General features: G+C 41.0%; 1 protein-coding gene across 3 annotated transcripts in view; it reads right to left on the bottom strand.

Moving 5' to 3' along the window:
• LOC115130201 (melanophilin-like) overlaps window positions 1-12,723 on the bottom strand; it is a 124,214-nt gene extending 111,491 nt beyond the window's left edge. For all 3 annotated transcript variants that reach the window (XM_029661136.2, XM_029661216.2, XM_029661306.2), the window contains exon 1: window positions 12,638-12,723. The gene's annotated coding sequence lies outside the window, so the exon portion shown is untranslated. The remainder of the gene's footprint in view (window positions 1-12,637) is intronic.
• Window positions 12,724-20,581: the final 7,858 nt, after the last annotated feature.

Here is a 20,581-nt window from a genome sequence, read left to right as displayed (position 1 = left end):
TTACTCAATGGAGGAATGTAGTCAGAGAAATACTGATGAATGTCTTGCTCGAGCTGTGTATGCAACTGGTTCACCTCTGGTGCTCACAGGCAATATGTATTGGAAGAGATTTCTGAATGTTCTTTGCCCAGCATTCACCCCTTTTTTATTTATTTTACCTTTATTTAACTAGGCAAGTCAGTTAAGGCCTAGGAACAGTGGGTTAACTGCCTGTTCAGGCAGTAACCCTCCGGTTACTAGTCCAACGCTCTAACCACTAGGCTACCCTGCCGCCCCTCCAACAAGACATGCTTTATCTACTCATTTGCTGGATCCAGATTTCAACAGAGTTCAAGTGAAGGTCAAGTAAATCATAGAGAAAGCAGACTATTGCAATCATCTCTGATGGGTGGACAAATGTTTGTGGGCAAGGAATAATTAACTACATCATCTTCACCCCTCAACCAGTATTCTACAAGAGCACGGACACGCACAGGCACAAGGAACAACAGACACACCGGACTCTACATTGCAGATGAGCTGAAGGCAGTCATCAATGACCTTGGACAACAGATTTGCACTGGTGATAGACAATGCTGCGAACATGAAGGTGGCTTGGTCCAAAGTGGAGGAGTCCTACCCTCACATTACACCCATTGGCTGTGCTGCTCATGCATTGAATCTACTCCTCAAGGACATCATGGCACTGAAAACAATGGATACAGACTACAAGAGAGACAAGAAAATGGTTAGGTATGTGAAGGGTCATCAAGTTATAGCAGCAATCTACCTCACCAAGCAAAGTGAGAAGAATATGAGCACCACATTGAAGCTGCCCAGCAACATCCGTTGGGTGATGTTGTCATCATGTTTGACAGTCTCCTGGGGGGGAAGGAGTCTCTCCAAGAAATGGCCATGTCACAGTTTGCCGATATGGACAACACCATCAAGAGGCTCTTCTTGGATGATGTATTTTGGGAGAGTGGTAAGCAGCCTGAAACCTATAGCAGTAGCCATTGCACGGATCGAGGGAGACAATGCCATCCTGTCTGATGTTCAGACTCTACTTGCAGATGTTTGAGAAGAAATCTGTACTGCCCTGCCCACTTTACTGTTGCTCCAAGCAGAGGAAATTGCAGTTCTGAAATACATCAAAAAGCTTTAAGACTTCTGCCTGAAGCCCACACACGCCGCAGTGTACATGTTGGACCCCAAGTATTCTGGCAAGAGCATCCTGTCTGGTGCAGAGATCAACAAGGCCTATGGTGTCATCACAACCATGTCAGGTCACCTTTGCCTAGATGAGGGCAAGGTTCTTGGCAGTCTGGCGAAGTCCATTTCCAAGCAAGGGCTTTGGGATGGAGATGCAACATGGCAGTCTTGCCAATATCTCTCATCAGCCACCTGGTAGAAGGGACTTTGTGGATCTGAGGCTCTTTCCCCTGTTGCCTACATCATCCTCCAAATCCCACCAACATCAGCCGCCTCAGAGCGCAACTGGTCCTTGTTTGGGAACACACACACCAAAGCACACAACAGGCTGACCAATACCAGGGTTGAAAAATTGGTGGCCACCCGGGCAAATTTGAGGCTTTTTGAGCATGACAATGAGTCATCCTCAACAGGGTTGGAAAATGACAGTGACGATGAGGCCTCAGAGTCTGATGTTCAAGAGGTGGACATTGAGGTGGACATTTTTGGGAGATCCGATGGATCATTGGGGATCCTTCAATATTACCTTTCTTTTTCAGTGAAATCATCCCATGTGAAGAGTCAACTGATTTAATTAAGTTCAATTCGTAACTAAATTGTTTTTCAAATTTCTATTGAAAGGATTTAATAATTTGCAATTCTGTCTACTTATGATAAAGGTAAAAGGTTTATGTTTCTGTCTCCATATGATATGGTAAATATATCCAATGCAAAAAACATCTACATTTAAATGGTATTAATATTAATTTGCATATATTTCTGTTAATTCCCATATATTCCCGTTAATTCCCATATATTCTCATTAAATCCCACGGAAAGTTTCCACCTCTGAATATTCCCCAAAATGTCCAACCCTAGCTCTGAGTGTCTACATTTATCCAATGTAAAAAACACAATTTCAGATTTTGCTACATAAGGCCGATTTTAGCCGGTCGGTCACATTTACTCTCATGGGTGGCCAATTAGATCTATCTGAAAGCCACACCCCTAATAAGACAGTTCTCCTGAAAATAACCTAAGGATTACATTCAAAAAGACATAGCTGCTTGGTCAACCAAGCATGAAAGTAAAAAATACCCAACTGATGGTTAAATTAACCTATGTTTGAGTAATTCCAACAACCCAACATGTTGGGTTATTCGCACAATATTTACCCAGCGCTGGGTTACCAAATAACCAAAATTGGGTGGAGGACTTGGGGGCTCTTTCATTTTTGTCCACTTTGCCTCTATTTTACCTGAAGCAGTTCCTTGGACTGACTAAATGCAAAACAGCCAACGTAAACAAGGTACACAAAATACATATTATCAGGGGAACCTGTGACACTCTAGAATACTGCAACATTATATATTTCCCTTTTCCTCTTCATTTGGAGAGGGTTAGATAGCCCCACCGGAAATGTATACATTTGATATGCCTTGAATGCAATCATATTTATGGTATTCATATTGTGTTGCAATGTTATTCAAACCCATTTGTGAATGACAAATGAAATGTATTCATCTTGAGTTTAATGTTCAGTAGGGAGGTGGGTAGTAGTTTTTTTGTAATTGTCAAAAGCATAATCAATCCAACACTTAGTTTACAAGTCTTGCTAAGTTGCCTTCTCCCAATCCAGTGCAGCCTCATGTATTTAAGTGATAATGCCCGGGAAGCCAGTGTTTAGAGGAAATATTGTCAGGGGTGTTGTTACATTTTTTTTATTTTACCTTTATTTAACCAGGCAAGTCAGTTAAGGCAAGGCAAGGCAACAACTCTGGAGCGGACGTACGGTCCGGCATGGATCGCCCACTCGTTTGCGGTGGAGAGTGAACACGACCAGGCCATGGCTGCTTACTTCACCGCTGCGCAACTGATGAAGGGGTATGTACTGTTATTGAACCCAGACTCCCCTTCCACACACGCGCACACACACACATGGACACCCAGATACCCCCACAGAACAGGATGTGTGTGAAAAAGTTATTTTCAATGACAGCCTAGGAACAGTGGGTTAACTGCCTGTTCAGTGGCAGAACAACAGATTTGTACCTTGTCAGCTCGGGGGTTTGAACTCGCAACCTTCCGGTTACTAGTCCAACGCTCTAACCACTAGGCTACCCTGCCGCCCCATATTAAAATAATGATTGACATACAGTACCAGTCAAAAGTTTGGACACACCTACTCATTCAGGGGTTTTTCTCCATTGTAGAATAATAGTGAAGACATCAAAACTATGAAATAACACATATGGGATCATGTAGAAACCAAAAAAGTGATGTTATATTTTGGATTCTTCAAAGTAGCCACCCTTTGCCTTGATGACAGCTTTGTACACTCTTAGCATTCTCTCAAACAGCTTCATGAGGAATGCTTTTCCAACAGTCTTAAAGTAGTTCCCACATATGCTGAGCACTTGTTGGCTGTTTTTCTTTCACTCTCTGGTCCAAGTCATCTCAAACCATGTCAATTGAGCGCAAACCAGATGGGATGGTGAATCACTGCAGAATGCTGTGGTAGCCATGCTGGTTAAGTGTGCCTTGAATTCTAAATGAATCACAGACAGTGTCACCAGCAAAGCACTCCCACACCATCACACCTCCTCCTCGATGCTTCACAGTGGGAACCACACATCTGTTCACCTACTCTGCGTCTCACAAAAACATGGCGGTTGGAACCAAAAATCTCAAATTTGGACTCATCAGACCCAAGGACAGATTCCCACCGATCTAATGTCCATTGCTCGAGTTTGTTGGCCCAAGCAAGTCTCTTCTTCTTACTGGTGTCCTTTAGTAGTGGTTTCTTTGCAGACACTCGACCATGAAGGTCTGATTCACGCAGTCTCCTCTGAAAAATGTATGTTGAGATGTGTTCGTTCTAAATGTTCCATTGCCATGACGGCTGGCAACGTTATTATCCCTTACTTGCTACTTAGCCAACTTTGGCTGACACAGTCATGTCAGACAGTGCAGCCATAATAACATCAAAGTAGCTGCATTTGTGTTTATTTAACTGTTTTCTAGTGCTTTTCTGGGAAACATCCATAACAATGAGCTATTAATGTGTGATTTCACCTGGCATAGAATATTTGCTCTCTCACCAGGCCACTGTTCAGAAGAGATAGCCAACTACACAGCTAACACAATCACTTCAAACTGAAGCTGGAATGACAGCAAACCAGCTGCATTTTGTGTTTTTCTATTGGCATTTCATTGTATATATCCATGAAAATGATGCTCATTCATGATTTTGATTAGCTGAGAAAAACGTGTCTGTCTCATCCCGCCTCCTGACACGTTCATTACCATAGTACAGCTGGAGATCGAATTTCAATATTGAAACAATGTTGCAAAATGTTGGATAGACGGACAAAAATGTTATTACAAATCTCCGCTGTTGAAACCCAAATGCTAGTCTAAAAGAAATGTCCTCATGCTTTTTACAGCGTAGCTCTAAGAATATGAATTGCCTGGCTGAGCTGATGAGACAGTGGATTGTGCAGTCAGATGGAACAGAGTAAATAGGCATTTCAACATCATAGACTTAGCCAGAGGTAACTTGTGGAGTAAACACCAGCTGGAATGTGGTTTTAACCAATCAGCATCCAGGATTAGACACACCCGTTGTATAACCACACATATCCACTGTATCCCCATGCCAAACCAGTCATATAGTTGGCAGTATTTTTTAATTACTACCATTAAGGTGGTGATAAATCCCAAAAGATTGTGTAAAAAATCGGAGTTTAATAGCAGCGTTCTGGACTACAGCAGTGTAAGGCCTCCAAGGAATTGGGCAATTCATTTCATCTGAGGAGTGAACAGACAGTAGGCTAATACTATAATAAACTAGTTATTTATAGTATATGTAGGTTTTATTAGGCTAAATAAGCATTTCAGCATTTAAAAACATATATCATTTATAATGGCTTATTCATGAAAGACAATGTACATTTATTTGAATAAATTCAGTGAAAGATGGATTACAGCATTACTTAAGTCTCTAATGAATGTTTGGTTTCTAAACAGTTTTTGTATTTTTACAGTTTAAGTCTCCTGCACAGTATAATTTCAAGATGATACATGCGTAGCCATGTGTAGCTGTCAGAAGCATCTCTACAGATCCAGGTTAGATCCCGGGCTGTATCACAACCGTCTATGATCGGGAGTCCCATAGGGTGGTGCACAATTGGCCCAACGTCGTCCGGGTTAGGGGAGGGTTTAGCAGGGGGGGCTTTACTTGGCTCATTGTGCTCTAGCGTCTCCTTGTGGCAGGCCAAGCGCCTGCAGGCTGAGCTGCGTCATCAGTTGAACGGTGTTTCCTCCACCATATTGGTGCGGCTGGCTTCAAGGTTAAGCGAGCGGGTGTAAAGAAGCGCGGTTTGGGCATGTTTCGGATGCTGGCCTTCTAGGCAGATTTGCAAAGAAAAAGCAATATCTCAGACTGGCCGATAAAAATTAAAGATTAAGATGGGCAAAAGAACACAGACACGAGACAAAGGAACTCTGCCTAGAGGACAGCATGACGGAGTCGCCTCTTCACTGTTGATGTTGAGACTGGTGTTTTGGGGTTACTATTACTACTACTACTATTACTATTTAATGAAGCTGCAAGTTAAGGACTTGAGGCATCTGTTTCTCAAACTAGATACTAATGTACTTGTCCTCTTGCTCAGTTGTGCACCGGGGCCTCCCACTCCTCTTTCTATTCTGGTTAGAGCCAGTTTGCTCTGTTCTGTCAAGGGATTAGTACACAGCATTTTACGAGATCTTCAGCTTCTTGGCAATTTCTCACATGGAATAGCCTTCATTTCTCAGAACAAGAATAGCCTAACGAGTTTGTTTCTGGCAATTTTGAGACTGTAATAAACTAGTCTGAAGGCCAGTTTTATTGCTTCTTTAATCAGAAAAAAAGTTTTCAGCTGTGCTAACATAATTGCAAAAGGGTTTTCTAATGATCGATTAGCGTTTTAAAATGATAAAATTGGATTAGCTAACACAACGTGCCATTGGAACACTGGAGTGATGGTTGCTGATAATGGGCCTCTATATGCCTATGTAGATATTCCATCAAAAATCAGCCGTTTCCAGCTACAATAGTCATTTACAAAGTTAATAATGTCTACACTGTATTTCTGATCAATTTGATATTATTTTAAATGACACAAAATATGCTTGTCTTTCAAAAACAAGGACATTTGTAAGTGCCCCCAAACTTTTGAACGGTAGTGTATGTCTAAAATACAAATCTGAATTCAGAAGTTGTCAGGATATGGTACAAATCCATAAAACTCTAAATATGCATTGGAAAGGGGCTGTATTCTCCGGAATATCAAAAATGTGTCATGAAAAGATTTCCCCTGATATGGACCCTTTTCGCCCAGTGCTGATTTAACCAAAGAGGCACCAATTTCATCATGACTTACTGCGGTATTCTTTAAGTTACCATTTACATCCATCACCATTACATCAGGTAGATGAAACTGAAGCAGAGAAGGACAATACATCTCCTTTAAAGATGCACTATGCAGAAATCACTCCGCCATTTCCTGGTTGCAAAAATATAATAGTTTATGTGACAAAACAAGCAAGTATAGTCTAGATAATCAAAGAAAACATTGTCACGTGCCGAATACAACAGGTATTAGACCTTACCGTGAAATGCTTACTTACAAGCCCTTAGCCAACAGTGCAGTTCAAGAAAGAGTTAACTTCACTAGGGTAGGGGGCAGGATTCGGAATTTTGGATGAAAAGCGTGCCCAAATTAAACTGCCTGCTACTCAGGCCCAGAAGATAGGATATGCAGATAATTAGTAGGATAGAAAACACTCTAAAGTTTCCAACACTGTTAACATAATGTCTGTGAGTATAACAGAACTGATATGGCAGGCGAAAACCTGAGGAAAATCCAACCAGGAAGTACTATTATTTTGAATGGCTGTTTTTCCATTGAAAGCCTATCCACCATACAAAGACTTAGGAACCAGTTCACAAGCTCCATGGCTTCCTCAACATGTGACCAGTCTTTAGGCAATGTTTCATGCTTTTACTCTGAAGAATTAGGGAGATACAGCACTTTCAATCAGTGGCCAGTGGAAATATCCATTCATCAGTCATGCGCCTGATCCAAAATGCGCCTTTCTTGTTTCTCCTTTCCTATTGACAAAGCTTTTGCCCAGTTGAAATATTATTTATGATAAAAACAACCGGAGGCTTGATTTTAAATATCGTTTGGCATGTTACTACTAACTTTTATTGTACTTTTTAAAAAGCTTTCGTCTGGATTTAGTACACGCACCTTCTGCATTCGGATTACTGGACAAAACGCAACAACAAAGCGGAGGTACTTGGACATAAAGATTAACTTTATCGACCAAAACAAACTTATTATTACTTATTGTCTAAGAGGGAGACCTGGGAGTGCCACCAGATGAAGATCAAAGGTAAGTGATTAATTTTAATGCTATTTCTGACATTTGTGACACTCTCCTTGGTTGGAAAATGGCTGATTTATTTTGTTAAAGGGATAGTTCACCCAATTTACAAAATTACATACAGTGTATTCACACTAGAGGTCGACCGATTACGATTTTCCAACGCCGATACCGATTATTGGAGGACAAAAAAAGCCGATCCTGATTAATCGGATGATTTATTTTATTTGTTTGTAATAATGACAATTACAACAATACTGAATGAACACTTATTTTAACTTAATATAATACATCAATAAAATCCATTTAGCCTCAAATAAATAATGAAACATGTTCAATTTGGTTTAAATAATGCAAAAACAAAGTGTTGGAGAAGTAAGTAAAAGTGCAATATGTGCCATGTAAGAAAGTTAACGTTTCAGTTCCTTGCTCAGAACATGGTGGTTTCTTTTAACATGAGTCTTCAATATTCCCAGGTAAGAAGTTTTAGGTTGTAGTTAATATAGGAATTATAGGACTATTTCTCTCTATACCATTTGTATTTCATTAACCTTTGACTATTGGATGTTCTTATAGGCACTTTAGTATTCCCAGTGTAACAGTATAGCTTCCGTCCCTCTCCTCGCTCCTCCCTGGGCTAGAACCAGGAACACAACGACAACATCCCACCCTTGAAGCAGCGTTACCCATGCAGATCAAGGGGAACAACTACTAGAAGGCTCAGAGCGAGTGACGTTTGAAATGCTATTAGCGCGAGCTAACTAGCTAGCCATTTCACTTTGGTTACACCAGCCTCATCTCGGGAGTTGATAGGCTTGAAGTCATAAACAGCACAATGCTTGACGCACAACGAAGAGCTGCTGGCAAAACGCAAAGAAAGTGCAGTTTGAATGAATGTTTAACCCCCTGCTTCTGCCTACCACCGCTCAGTCATATACTTAGATAATTGTATGCTCAGTCAGATTATATGCAACGCAGGACACGCTAGATAATATCTAGTAATATCATCAACCATGTGTAGTTAACTAGTGATTATGATTGATTGCTTTTTATAAGATAAGTTTAATGCTAGCTAGCAACTTACCTTGGTTTACTGCATTCGCGTAACAGGCAGTCTCCTTGTGGAGTGCAACGAGAGAGAGGCAGGTCGTTATTGCGTTGGACTAGTTTTTTTTATTTATTTTACCTTTATTTTACTAGGCAAGTCAGTTAAGAACAAATTCTTATTTTCAATGACGGCCTAGGAACAGTGGGTTAACTGCCTGTTCAGGGGCAGAACGACAGATTTGTACCTTGTCAGCTCGGGGATTCGAACTTGCAACCTTTCGGTTACTAGTCCAACGCTCTAACCACTAGGCTACCCTGCCGCCCCAGTTAACTTTTAGGTTGCAAGATTGGATCCCCCGAGCTGTCGTTCTGCCCTTGAACAAGGCACTTAACCCACCGTTCCTAGGCCGTCATTGAAAATAAGAATGTGTTCTTAACTGACTTGCCTAGTTAAATAAAGGTATAACAAATAAAATAAAAATATATTTAAAAACTCGGTCGACCTCTGCCCCACACATACAATTATCTGTAAGGAAATTCAGTTGAGCAGTGAATGTCAAGCAGTGAATTTCAAACACAGATTCAACCACAAAGACCCTGGAGGTTTTCTAATGCCTCGCAAAGAAGGGCACCTATTGGTATATGGGTAAAAAAAAAGACTTTTGAAATCCCTTTGACCATGGTGAAGTAATTAATTACACTATGGATGGTGTACCAATAACCCAGTCACTACAAAAATACAGGTGTCCTTCCTAACTCAGTTGTCGGAGCGGCAGGAAACCACTTAGGGATTTCACAATGAGGCCAGTGGTGACTTTAAAACAGTTACAGAGTTTAATGGATGTGATAGGAGAAAATTGAGGATGGATCAACAACATTGTGGTTACCCCACAATACTAACCCAAATGACAGCGTGAAAAGAAGGAAGCCTGTATAGAATACAAATATTCCAAAGCATGCATCCTGTTTGGAATAAGGCACTAAAGTAAAACTGCAAAGAAATTTGAATGCAAAGCATTGTGTTTGGGGCAAAACCAACACAACACGTCAATGAGTACCACTCTTCAAACATGGTGGTGGCTGGATCATGTTATGGGTATGCTTGTCATAGAAAAGGTCTATGCATTTTGGAAGGCTTGGAAGGCGAAAATCGAAACATGACCCACCAAACCGAGCTCCTTAACTTGTAACTCCCATCCCGTGAACGGGATCGTTGTGATCATCTGACACTAATTAGCATAACACAACAGACATAAATATTACTAGAAAATATTATTATTCATGAAAATCACAAGTGAAATATATTGAAACACAGCTTAGCCTTTTATTAATCACCCTGTCATCTCAAATTTTCTAAATATGCTTTACAGCCAAAGCAAGACGAGCATTTGTGTAAGTTTATCGATAGCCTGGCCTGGCATTATGTCCAGCTAGCAGCAGGTAACTTGGTCACGAAAATCAGAAAAGCAATCAAATTAAATCGTTTACCTTTGATGAGCTTCGGATGTTTTCACTCACGAGACTCCCAGTTAGATAGCAAATGTTCCCTTTTACCAAAAATATTATTTTTGCAGGAGAAATAGCTCTGTTTGTTCTTCACGTTTGGATGAGAAATCGACCGGAAATTGCGGTCACGACAATGCCGAAAAATATTCCAAATTAGCTCCATAATATCGACAGAAACATGGCAAATGTTGTTTATAAACAATTCTCAAGGTGTTTTTCAAATATCTATTCGATAATATATCCACCGGGACAACTGGTTTTTCAGTAGGAGAGAGAGGAAAAATGGCTACCTCTGTATTTTACGCAATAATCACTCTGAGAGCCATCAGGTGACCACTTGCGCAATGTAGCAGCTTACACTTATTCTGGTTGATATCCCTTTCAATGGTCAAAAGGGATGCATAGGAACGCAGAGGTTTCAAAATAAGAGTCACTTCCTGATTGGATTTTTCTCAGGCTTTCGCCAGCAATATCAGTTCTGTTATACTCACCGACAATATTTTTACAGTTTTGGAAACTTTTGAGTGTTTTCTATCCTAAGCTGTCAATTATATGCATATTCTAGCATCTTGTCCTGACAAAATATCCTGTTTACTACAGGAACGTTATTTTTCCAAAAATGAAAATACTGCCCCCTAGTCACAAAAGGTTAACACCCGCCCACTTAACCAGTACATACGCCAGCCGCACCAATGTGTCGGAGGAAACACCGTTCAACTGATGACCTAGGTCAGCCTGCAGGCGCTCGGCCAGCCACAAGAAGTCGCTAGAGCGCAATGAGCCAAGTAAAGTCCCCCCGGCCAAACCCTTCCCTAACCCGGACGATTCTGGGCCAATTGTGCGCCGCCCTATAGGACTCCCGATCGCGGCCGGTTGCGACACAGCCTGGGATCAAACCCGGGTCTGTAGTGACACCACTAGCAGTGCGATGCAGTGCCTTAAAACGCTGTGTCAATCAAGAGGCCCTAGTGAGTGTATTTTTTAAATAAACGGAATAGAGCTAAGCACAGGCAAAATCATAGCGGAAAACCTGCTTCAGTCTGCTTTCCAACAGACACTGGGAGAAATTCACCTTTCAGCAGGACAATAACCTAAAACACAAGGCCAAATCTACACTGGAGTTGCTTACTCCCTGCCAAAGGTGATGTATTGACTCAGGGATGTAAACACTTATATAAATAAGATATTTCTGTATTTCATTTTCAATATATTAGCAAAGATGTCTATATTACATCATGTTCAAAACATCTATAAGTGTCTTTGTTGAGCTTCACAATCAATTTTAGACACTTTCGGGTGATTTGGATATGATGCGCAAAAAAAATGCTAATATCGGTCACATGACATAAATGGAATTTGTGCCACAAATGCTAAAATGTTAGCATGTGGAAACGGTGCCAGGGTAACGAAACCATAGCATGGATTGCTGTCATACTTTGTCGAAAGACTGCTTAAAGGGTAAGGAAACTAATGTAATTTTGTAATTTGGGTGAACTAGCAAACTGGTCGCATTGATGAACCCATGCTATTACTTAGCTATCCGCCTAGCCCCGCATTTTTTTTTTGTTTTTGAAAAGATTGTAGAAGGTGGGTAAAATAAGTATTACACGATATCACAACATGCTTCAGTCATATCATATATGTATCAATATTGGTGTCCAACACTAATCATAATCACACCCCCTTCCTCTATATTTTTTAAATAGTATTTTCCTCCATGATTCTGTTTGTGGTGAAAGGTTCCTCTGTCTGCTGCGCCAGCACTATCATGTGACCTAGCTTTGGCACAACTCAGAACCATCACATCACTCTCCAGTGGAGCAGATTATAGCCAGTCTGTCTGGACTCCATGCAATTTAGCCTGTGCACATTTTCCCAGACCCAGGCATCACAATACATGTATTGAGATAAGCTGAAAATGAGGCAACTTGCACTCATGCCCACAGACAGACAGACAAGTCATTGTGTGAGGGGAAACAAGCATACTTTGTCACACCAATAATAATAGTTTCCACACTGGGCCTTGCAGCAGAATGTAACAGGTGTATACACTAAATGTGCTCACTATTCACTATTTGCAAAAAGTATGAGTTTGCAAAACTTGAGGTGAACATATATTTGAACTTATGGGAAATGAGTCATTATAAACTATACTCAATTTCTCAAAATACAATTTGGCTAAATGCCGCATAAACCACGTTAATCAGTGAATTAATATTTATTGGCAAGAATACACAGCTATAAAAAAAACTTTTAAAAAACTATGGTGAAATGATCAAAGTTGCACTTGCAAAAGGAATACTGAGACGACTCAAAACAGGGACCATATCACGCCATCCCTCATGTTACATTTGGGAATGTAGAAGGCAAAAGGTATTAACCTATTTTACCACAGGGCCATTACTATAGGCCTATACTTCTACAAAGCGGTAATGTAGCCTATTATTAGCACAGTAACGCTGTAAAATATTACACTTACCTTGACCTGCGCGCTAACTTCGTTCGTAGCCTTCCCTGTGGCACATTCCCTTGAGAGAACTTGACAGACCGACTGCATAGGGCGCAAATCCAGAAATGTTAATCACATGTCTTGTTAACAAGAGAGAAGAAAGTCTCCGCCTCCCTGCACTAACTTCAAAAGGTCAGGCTCAATAATACTCACAAAATCCTTACGTGAATTTGTATGATGTTGATTGCTATTTGAATTTGTCTCTATTGTCAACATAAGAGGTAGGCCCTATTAAGCCTTAATAAGCCTTAAATAAATATAAATAATATTAAAAACTTCCTAAAAAGTTATTCATATTGATTCAGTTCAGACAATATGGCCAAAAATATAAAAATATATTTGGGCCATGAGTATATTGTTTTTAACTTGTATTTATCCTTTATGTAACCAAGGAATCTCTTTTTCAAGTCCGAGTGTGAGTGAGTGTGTGGTATTAGTGATTGTGCCTCAATACAATGTGTTTTGAATGTTTCCCTCACTGGCATTTCAGGACATGACATATGACATATGGAGGCAAGGTATTAGGGAAATCAGGAGGACTTCCTGTTATTTTCTCTCAAATTAACTGAAAGAAAAACACTCAGTACACAGCTGAAAGGCAAAACAATAGCTCTCTCAACAGATCCTCACTTTCCAGGTTATAATGACAGGTCTCGTGGAAATCTAGAACACTTGAACTTCAACATCTCACCACTAGTATTTACGTGACTGCCTACTGTGGGGTGTTTCAAGGTGTAAATGGAAGACACTTCATCATTAAGGCTAACATGCTGACCACACCGCTCAAGTCACGTGCGCTGCAAAATAAATGTACACATAGATGTTATTCAATCATTGCACCCAGGCGCTAAAATAGAAATTGGTTCTATTTCTGACCCTCAACGCGGTGCAGGTCCTGCCTCTCCCATCTCCTCACTGGTGTTTAGGAGCATACACCCACGTGGGTGATTGAAATATGAACTTAGGTCCACACTCCGGTCGGTTGTAGTAATGCTGTAGAGTTGTTTGCCAACCACCATATGAAGTTCAAAGAAGAAAAAGAAGCCTGAAGGAGGAGAGATGACGAAAAACTAATTTGGTTTACCTTTTTATCTGTGTATTAGTTGTCAGAGTAGAGGACCTTGTGCATTTCAGGTAAAATAACAACCCAATGTTTATATACCAGGACAAATTAGCTAGCAACAGCAAGCTAGTTACCTAAATTGCCATAAATGTTTAATGCTTTTTGACCTGTCCCCAAACTAATAATTAGTTCAGAGTTTGTTTTGATATTTGAACCTGTGTGTCATGATCACTTCTAGTGTGGGTGAACAAAATCAACTTGCGCGCGATGTAGGACGTACGCATGTGAGGAGCATGTGAGATGAACTATCAAATGGTTAGGGCCCCTCTTCCACCCCTCTCCTATCTTACAAGACCAGCCAGATGACCTAACTGACCACCTTCCCTTAAAAAGCTGTTACCTAAAGGCCCTCACCAGCTATATGATTTTAGCTATCTCTAGGCAGAGTTCCTCTGTCCAGTGTCTGTGTTCTTTTGCCCGTCTTAATCTTTTCTTTTCATTGGCCAGTCTGAGATATGGCTTTTTCGTTGCAACTCTGCCTAGAGGTGTCACGTTCTGACCTTTATTTCTGTTGTTTTTGTCATTATTTAGTATGGTCAGGGCGTGAGTTGGGGTGGGCAGTCTATGTTTGTTTTTCTATGATTTGGGGATTTCTATGTTTCGGCCTAGTATGGTTCTCAATCAGAAGCAGGTGTCATTAGTTGTCTCTGATTGAGAATCATACTTAGGTAGCCTGGGTTTCACTGTTTGTTTTGTGGGTGTTTGTTTCCGTGTCTGTGTTTTTCACCACACGGTACTGTTTTGGGTTTCGTTCGTTCCACGTTTATTGTTTTGGTATTTCAGTCGTGTTCATGTGTAGTATTTCTTATTAAAAGAACCATTGACACTTACCACGCCGCATATTGGTCCTCCGATCCTTCTCGCCTCTCCTCTTCGGAAGAAGAGGAGGAAATCCCTTACAAGAGGCCAGCATCCCGGAGTCGCCTCTTCACTGTTGACGTTGAGACTGGTGTTTTGAGGGTACTATTTAATAACACTGCCAGTTGAGGACACTCTAATGTACATGCTCAGTTGTGCACCAGGGCCTCCCACTCTTTCTATTCTGGTTAGAGCCAGTTTACGCTGTTCTGTGAAGGGAGTAGTACACAGCATTGTATGAGATCTTCAGATCCTTGGCAATTTCACACATGGAATAGCCTTCATTTCTCAGAACAAGAATAACCTGAAAAGTTTCAGAAGAATGTCTTTGTTACTGGCAATTTTGAGCCTGTAATCTAACCCACAAGTGCTGATGCTCCAGATACTCAACTAGGCTAAAGAAGGCCAGTTTTTAATTCATTACCGTTTTCAGCTGTGCTAACATAATTGCGAAAGGGTTTTCTAATGTTCAATTAGCCTTTAAAAATTATAAACTTGGATTAGCTAACACAACGTGCCATTGGAACACTGGAGTGATGGTTGCTGATAATGGGCCTCTGTACGCCCTTGTAGATATTCCATTAAAAATCAGTCGTTTCCAGCTACAATAGTCAGTCATTTACAACATTAACAATGTCTACACTGCATTTCTGATCAATTTGATGTTATTTTAATGGACAGAAATAAGCTTTTCTTTCAAAAACAAGTTCATTTCTAAGTGACCGCAAACTTTTGTACGGTAGTGTATATACCTGTATATCCACACTATGATGATGGAATAATAGAAAGTGTAAGAACTGTTTTTTGGAACTAGTCTTTTAGAGGAATACGAGAGGATTATGATCGGTATAGACAACTAGCGTGTCACGCCCTGACCTTAGTTATCTTTGTTTTCTTTATTATTTTGGTTAGGTCAGGGTGTGAGAAGGGTGGCATGGGTGTACCGTCTTGTCTAGGGTTTTTCGTACATCTATGGGGTTTTGGTTTGTCTAGGTAAATGTAGGTCTATGGTGGCCTGAATTGGTTCCCAATCAGAGGCAGCTGTTTATCGTTGTCTCTGATCGGGGATCCTATTTAGGTTGCTATTTTCCATTTTGGTTTTGTGGGTTATTGTCTATGTGTAGTTGCATGTCAGCACTCGGTCTTTATAGCGTCACGGTCGTTTTGTTAGTTTGTTTAGTGTTCTTTGTTAATAAAAGAAGAATGTATTCTTATCACGCTGCGCCTTGGTCTCCTCGTTATGACGAACGTGACATAGCTGGGTAGAGGCTGACACAAACCTCAACGTACTGAAGAGCCAGTATCAAAGCAAAGGCTTCTTCCTCAATGGTTGATTAGTGTTTTTTGGTAGGGGGCCAAGTTCTTCAAAAGTACCCCACAGGGTGCTCAGTATCGCTGTTGTCCTGCTGTAGGATCACAGCACCTGCACCGGTGCTGAGACTAAAAGGGCCTTCGACTTTTCAAAAACCACAACAGTCTGGGATCCAACGGAAAGTGACTTTGGGATTGGTCAAATCCATAAGTGGGGCAAAAATCTCAAAATGCCCGGTAGTAGCAAGCCATCCCCAAGAATCAATGAGATAAGTATGGCTTCAACATGTTGACATGAAGCAGCTGTGTTTTTTTCTGCGTGATGAAGTAATTCTGATTACTTGAGGAAGGGCCTGAAAAGAGAGCTTACAACGGTGACCGCAGAACGAGCAACAAAACTAGGACTTGGTCACCCACATCGAAAGTGCAACTTTAAATCATACCAGACTTTCATTTTTTCCATATTCTTACTGGCAAACTCACAGAGGTGGTGCAATCTGTATAAAAAGTGTTAACATGCTCCAACAGATTTGCTTTGAGGTGTTGTCCTGCAACAAACTCTCAATGGAGAGTTTGTCTTGCAGCAAGCTCAATGGATCTCTGACATAATGTCCAAACACAAGCTTATTCAGACTGAAACCGAGAGATTCCTGAACGACCTCCAGTGCTGCAAATGGCACTCAAGGCACCCCTTCATTCCAGTCTTTTTCTAACTCAAAGCAGTAAGCTTTCAACATCGACTTCAAAGTCTGATGAAATCTCTCAAGAGAGTCTGGGTGGAAGGTACTAAAGGGGCAATGGGTAACTCCCAACTGCTGTAACACTTGCTTGAAGATCTTTTGAATCATGGTCTGACTGCACTGCGGAAGCCCGAACATTGAAAATGATTTCACAGGGGCCTTCACAATACAGGGAGCAATGGCTTTGGGGAAATGAGTGGAAGAACACATGATGGCTAAGATAAATTGATTACCACTCTTGAAATTTGGGCAAAGGACCAACTTAGTCCACCAGAGCCCTGCTGAAAGTTTCGTCAAAAGCAGTTATAGGCTGCAAAGGTGCAACCGGAACATTTTGTTTTTGTTTACCTGTCAGCTGACAAACACGGCACGATTTAGGGTAAACCCCAACATATTTTTTCAGACCTGGACAGAATTATTTACTCAAGATACGGTCATATGTATTGTTGACCCCAAGATGGCGTGCCATACTACCATTGTGAGCCAACATCAGTATCTCTTGTCAGAGTGTAACAACAACTTAAGATACACTGGGCTAATCATCTTGACCAGAAGTGGCGTAGGAATTTTGTCATCAGAAACCCATCTATGTCAAAGCAACCCACACAAACTTAATCAAACGCCTCTTCTGGACATATCTCCACAATCAGCTGCTTCCGAGACAAAGTTTTTTTGTTGTTGTTATTTTTAGTTTAACTTTTATTCAGGACCATTTAGGGACTCTCTCTTCTTTCAGAGGTCCCCCGAACTCACTCACCTTTGGGGTTTTCAAAGGAAAGGTCAACTCCGGAGGTTTACCAAAGTCAGGACCACACGTACAGTTGAAGTCGGAAGTTTACATACACTTAATTTGGAGTCATTACTACTCATTTTTCAACAACTCTACAAATTTCTTGTTAAAAAAAACATTGTTTTGGCAAGTCTGTTAGGTCATCTACTTTGTGCATGACAAGTAATTGTTCCAACAATTGTTTACAGACAAATTATTTCACTTATAATTCACTGTATCACAATTCCAGTGGGTCAGAAGTTTACATCCACTAAGTTGACTGTGCCTGCCTCCCGGGTGGCGCAGTGGTTAAGGGCGCTGTACTGCAGTGCCAGCTGCGCCACCAGAGACTGGGTTCGTTCCCAGGCTCTTTCGTAACCGGCTGCGACCGGGAGGTCCGTGGGGCGACGCACAATTGGCCTAGCGTCGCCTGGGTTGGCCGGTAGGGATATCCTTGTCTCATCGCGCACCAGCGACTCCTGTGGCGGGCCGGGCGCGCTAACAAAGGTTGTCAGGTGCACGGTGTTTCCTCCGACACATTGGTGCGGCTGGCTTCCGGGTTGGATGCGCGCTGTGTTAAGAAGCAGTGCGGCTTGGTTGGGTTGTGTATCGCATGACTTTCAACCTTCGTCTCTCCCGAGCCCATACGGGAGTTGTAGCGATGAGACAAGATAGTAGCTACTAAAACAATTGGATACCACGAAATTGGGGAGAAAACGGGGTAAAATTAAAAGAAAATAATAATAAAGTTGACTGTGCCTTTTAAACAGTTCGGAAAATTACATAAAATTATGTCATGGCTTTAGAAGCTTCTGTTGGCAGATTAGATCGATTCAGTTAAATTATCACAGCTCAGGATAAGACCCAGATGCAGACAAAGGAGCTGGATAATTTGAATGTTTATTATAACACGGGGCAGGCAAAGGGCAGGTTGAGGGCAGGCTGAGGTTCGTGATCCAGGAGAATCACGCAAGTGCTTCACGGCAGGCAGGCTCAGGACAGGGTCAGAACCGGGAAGACTAAAAACAAAAACTTAAGGAACAGGAAAAAACACGCTGGCACGACCTAACAAAGACAAGATGAACTGGCAACAGACAAATAGAAAGTGCAGGTATACACTACCATTCAAAAGTTTGGGGTCACTTAGAAATGTCCTTGTTTTTTAAAGAAAAGCACATTTTTGGTTCTTTAAAATAACATCAAATTGATCCGAAATACAGTGTAGACATTGTTAATGTTGTAAATGACTATTGTAAGAATAGACTGACGATTTTCAGAAGAAAGGTATTTGTTTCTGGCTATTTTGATCCTGTAATCAAACCCACAAATGCTGATGCTCCAGATACTCAACTTGTCTAAAGAAGGTCAGTTTTATTGCTTCTTTAATCAGAACAACAGTTTTCAGCTGTGCTAACAAAATTGCAAATTGGTTTTCTAATGATCAATTAGCCTTTTTAAAATGATTAACTTGGATTAGCTAACACAACGTGCCATTGGAACACAGGAGTGATGGTTGCTGATAATGGGCCTCTGTACACCCATGTAGATATACCATTAAAAATCTGCCGTTTCAGGCTACAATAGTCATTTACAACATTAACAATGTCTACACTGTATTTCTGATCATTTTTATGTTATTTCAATGGACAAAAATGTTTGCTTTTCTTTCAAAAACAAGGACATTTCCCATTGACCCCAAACTTTTGAACGGTAGTGTAAATACACTGGGGATAATGGGGAAAATGGGAGACACCTGGTGGGGGTGTGTAGACAAGCACAGGTCTACAGATCATGGTGTGACTTCAATGAATTAATAATATCATTTATATTATACATTTCTTGGTAGTCCAACAAATATTTCTATCAGGTTGTAAATCACACCTGGCCTGGTACATTGTTTGCTCCTGCCACCCATTTGGGATGCACTGTTTCAGTTTCAATGCCTCAATATTTTGGACAAAAACACATGAATGTAACCAAGGCTGGGAAGTCACTAGTCAGTCATAACGGTGTTAATAGGCTAGTTTATCTGTTCAGGTGAGCCTTCATGCTTTTGCAAACAAAGCAATGGAGGGGTGCTCAACAGAAATCACAAGAATGGCTTACGATGAAAACGCTAGCTTATCTACGGTTGAAGTCGGAAGTTTACATACACTTAGGTTGGAGTCATTCAAACTTGTTTTTCAACCACTCCACAAATGTCTTGTTAACAAACTATAGTTTTGGCAAGTCGGTTAGGACATCTATTTTGTGCATGACACAAGTCATTTTACCAACAATTGTTTACAGATTATTTCACTGTATCACAATTCCAGTGGGTCAGAAGTTTACATACACTAAGTTGACTGTGCCTTTAAACGGCTTGGAAAATTCCAGGAAATTATGTCATTACTTTAGAAGCTTCTGATTGACATCATTTGAGTCAATTGGAGGTGTACCTGTGGATGTATTTCAAGGCCTACCTTTTTACTTGACATCATGGGAAAATCATGGGAGCAATTTCCAAACGCCTGAAGGTCCCATGTTCTTCTGTAGAAACAATAGTATGCGAGTATAAACACATGGGACCACGCAGCCATCATGCTGCTCAGGAAGGAGACGCATTCTGTCTCCTAGAGATGAACGTACTTTGGTGCGAAAAGTGCAAATCAATCCCAGAACAACAGCAAAGGACCTTGTGAAGATGCTGGAGGAAACAGGTACAAAAGTATCTATATCCACAGTAAAACAAGCCCTATATCGACATAACCTGAAAGGCAACTCAGCAAGGAATTAACAAGCCACTGCTCCAAAACCGCTATAAAAAAGCCAGACTTGCAACTGCAAATGAGGACAAATATCATACTTTAAGGAGAAATGTCCTCTGGTCTGATGAAACAAAAATAGAACTGTTAGGCTATGATGACCATCGTTATGTTTGGCGGAAAAAGTGGGAGGCTTGCAAGCCGAATAACACCATCCCAACCGTGAAGCATGGGGTTGGCGGCTTCATGTTGTGGGGGTGCTTTTCTGCAGGAGGGACTGATGCACTTCACAAAATAGATGGCATCACGAGGAAGTAAAATTAAGTAAAATGATGTGGATATATTGAAGCAACATCTCAAGACATCAGT

The sequence above is a fragment of the Oncorhynchus nerka genome, linkage group LG1, assembly GCF_034236695.1.
Source record: "Oncorhynchus nerka isolate Pitt River linkage group LG1, Oner_Uvic_2.0, whole genome shotgun sequence".
Taxonomy (NCBI): domain Eukaryota; kingdom Metazoa; phylum Chordata; class Actinopteri; order Salmoniformes; family Salmonidae; genus Oncorhynchus; species Oncorhynchus nerka.
Note: the sequence above shows the minus strand (reverse complement) of the source record. Positions and strands in the feature narration are given on the sequence as shown.